We start from the raw sequence: 4,065 nt of genomic DNA, 5'->3' as shown, positions 1-4,065 counted from the left end.
AGTAAGACTACTCTGCATCAAATGAGCTATTTGTTGAAAATTTTACACATTGATGCAGAGGATGTTTACTTTAGGATTCATGCCTGAAGTAATCAAAGTGTAGAAGTTCCAAATTAGTCACAAGCAAGGTGACAGAGGGAGAAATTGAATGAACTTGCAAATGCTACACTTGCATGATAAGATGCTAATACATATTTGGCATTGTTGTCAAAGAGGGAGAAGTAGTAAGAAACTAATCAACAACATTTGATCAAAAGTATGAGGGAGAAATGTCAAGAAAATGCAGAAACTGAGAAATGTCAAGAAAATGTAGAAATTGATCAAATGAAGATTGAAGGAGAAGAAGACATAAATAATCAAAAGTTGACAGGAGAAGATGAAGAAGTTGATCAAAATAGTAGAAGATGAGCAATACAGAGGGAGAGAAACTAAGAACAAGGATACAATAGCTAAGAGGGAGAAGCAGAAATGAAGCAATCATAATAGTAGAGGAAGATATGAGAAATAATTCTAACACAAATTTATTTTTGTCATTTGACCTATTGTTCTAACCTAGTTAGCTTGTGGTTGAATAGTTTAGTCTGATGGTTGATCAGTTTGGTTTGCCATTAATGCCAAAGAGGGAGATTGTTAAAAATATGGTTGAAAAGATCATTGTGAGAAGAAGATTAAAGATCGAAAAGGGAGACTATTGTTAAAAAAATGTTTTCAATCATTTTTTTGTCGTTGATGTCAAACCTACTATTTGTAGGAATGACATTTGCTTATAAGATCCAAGTACTATCACTTAGTTGATTGATGAAGAGGATTTGATCAACAAGATGTAACAAGAGTACCTAAGGGAAAGGTTGAGTTATGATGTTGTAATGAAGTGCAAGGATTAGTTAAGATGATGGTTAAATGATGTATTGATAACATACTCAAAGATATAGAGGTTGGCCACACTTAGAAACATTGGAGGAAGAAGTTGTAACAAGGTTGACTGCAAAGCTTAAAACAAAGTTTATTAGTGGGTGTCGAGCAAGCTAGTTGAAGCTAAGAAAATTCTCAATTGGAGCTGAGCAATAAGAAATTCTAGTGTGTGCCGAGTGATCCTCAAATTCTGAGTGATCTTCAAGTGCTAAGCAAAGTATCATGTGTCGAGCATCAGTAAAAACGTAGTTGATGCCAAGTAACACAGTATGTGCCGAGCACCAGTATTTCAATAGTGCCAAGCTGCTACATTATTTTAAATAATGAAGATTCACCAAATCTGAGTTGACAAAGTTGTATTGAATTTTGTGAACTAGTTGGATGATAAGGATGATGATTTTGTGGCACATAATTCTATGTGAGCAATGTTTCTGGATTAGATTGTGTGAGTTTTTTTAGCATCAACGTTTCGGATCATACTACATGATCCATCATCAGGACAAGAGAACATCAGAATATGGAATGAGCACTCTCCATGAGTGCTCATTCCATATTCTGATGTTCTCTTGTCCTGATGATGGATCATGTAGTATGATCCGAAACGTTGATGCTAAAAAAACTCACACAATCTAATCCAGAAACATTGCTCACATACTAATGGATTGTGGAAATCTGATTATGTTAACATAATTCTATGTAAATTATTTTTGGCAAATTCAAAAGGATTATTCAAGAAGTTTCTAGAGGAAACAAAATATGGGTTAGATACAATGAATCCTACCTAATCCATATGAATTGAAATTAAATAATGGAAGAATTGAGCGCGAAAGGAAATCCAAGACTTCTATTTAAGGAGTCATAGACCAAGAAGCAAATGCTGCTGATGCTGAAGTGCCAAGTTGTGAAGTGGTTTGAAGGGTGTCAAGAAGAAGACATCTAGGAGAAGGAAGAACATAGAGGCTCTGCTTCTACAAGTGGTCAAGGAAAGATGATTGCCTTGGTACATCGAGCATGGAGACTTAAGGAGGGAAAGCTATCAAGAATTGCTGAGATTGAAGGCCAGGCAATGTGAAGAGCTGAGAAGTGATCTAAGATCTGCAAGTTAAGTTGTATCCTGTAATCAGGTCAAAATTCCTAATTGTTACTCTCTAGCAATTGTATCAGTTAGGATCGAGGAAAAATCCTATGGACTTAGGTTGGCCTAACAACCATATGTAAATCCTTTAATAGGGTGGCATTCCAAGTGAATGTTCTAAAGTCCTCTTACCAGGCCCACTTCTAATATGGTGGTTAAATTTTTTTAACCAGGTCACATTTAACAGTGTGTTGTAAGCCTTTAACAGGGAAGGCCTTTCCACAGGGCATCACTTTAGAAGAGTGAGAATTAAGTAGCATGTTATTGGTGGTTTTTCCCAAATTGGGTTTCCATGTAAATCACTATGTTATGTGTTGATCTTTTATGGGTTATGCTTGCATGTTGATTTACAATAACTTGCTGATTAGAAAAGTTAATGCTTGGATGAATGAATGGTTGAATGGGCTCACTACACTTAGTGAAAAAGTCTGAATAGGACATTTGGACCTTGAATAATTGATTCACTCCCCCCTCTCAGTTATTCTAAAGCATTTCTAACAATTATAGTGCATTGATAATCTACTTAAGGTTGCAAATGATGGGTACATTGATTAAGTTTAGAAGAACAAATTAAACAATGTTTGTCTACCAAGCTTAACATTCTACACAATAGGTGTTGAGAAAGTTAGTGTAAGACAAGAATAAAATCATCTGGAGCCGAGAAAAGTCAATTTTAGTGTAATCCGAGTAAAGTTAGTTGATGCCAAGCACTAGTAAACTTTAGTTTGTGCCGAGTGATTTGATAGTGGATGTCGAGCAATGTAGTATGTACTGACATCAGAAGCAAGTTAATGCTAATTGTCAGTATTATGAGAAAGATAGAAAATTTGATGGATCTGAGCTGACAAGTTTGATTTTTTGAATTGTGTGAACCATGTGGAAGATAAGCTTGATGAGTTGGTGACACAAAATTTATGGTAAACTATTTTGAGGTGAATTCAAATAGGATTGAAGGAGAATTTTATAGAAGGAAATGAAATAAAATGATGGGTAGATTCATTGAATCCTACCTAATCCAACCTAACCCTAAAATGGACGATGGAGGATGAATGACAAAAGATCTCAATTCTCTATTTATAGAGATGGTTGGTCATAAGCAAAGGTTGTCATGTGTGAGAACCTAAGGAAGACAAGGAGTCTAGGGTATTGCTTCATTTAGTGACCTAAGAGAAGATACTTCATTTGAAAGAAAAGCAAGAAGGCTTAAGGGTATGGATTCTTGAAGGGTGAACAAACTATCAGAGCTGAAGTATGTGAAAGCCAAGTAGAATGGAGGACTGAAACAAAGATTTGTAATCTACAAGTTTGTTGTAAGTTGTTACCAGATCAAGCCTTACTATTACTTTCTAATCATTGTACCAATCTAGGGTAAATCTTTTGGATTAAGGTTTATCTAATAGTCATTTTAAAATCCTTTAACTGGGTGACATTCCAAGTGAATAATCTAAAGTCCTCTAACAAGGCTCACTCCTCACAAGGTGATTGGAATCCTTTAACTAGGTCACATTTAAAAGTGTCCATTATAACCTTTAACAAGGTTATCCTTTCACAAGGCATCACTTTAGATGAGTAAGAATGAGTAGCATGTTACTGGCAGTTTTTCCCAAATTGGGTTTCCACGTTAAATCATTGTGTCAAATGTGTTATTGAATCTATTATTTGTTTCATGTTTACATTTTTGCAAAGTTGATTTGATAGTAACCTACAAGTTTAAGTGAATGTATGATCTAATGGATGCATGCATGATGAAAATTTTTTATGGATATCGATTCAGTAAGTTGTGAAAAGTTTTAGTTGTACATCTGAACCTTGGATAATTGATTCACCCCCTAGTTATTCTAAAGAATTCAAACAATCCAATCTTATAATTGGGTCTTTCATGGGAGATAAAATCACTTACCTTGGAGCCTCATAATAGTGTATTATCCTTTTCAAGTATTTCATTGTTTACTTCTTGCATGGTATCTCTTTTAATTCTACCCTTCCATGGCCTCATAGGATCTGTGACCTCTTTGGTT

The sequence above is a fragment of the Cupressus sempervirens genome, chromosome 3 (assembly GCF_028749045.1).
Source record: "Cupressus sempervirens isolate cs-2001-9-10 chromosome 3, ASM2874904v1, whole genome shotgun sequence".
NCBI classification, from domain to species: Eukaryota; Viridiplantae; Streptophyta; class Pinopsida; order Cupressales; family Cupressaceae; genus Cupressus; species Cupressus sempervirens.
Note: the sequence above shows the minus strand (reverse complement) of the source record.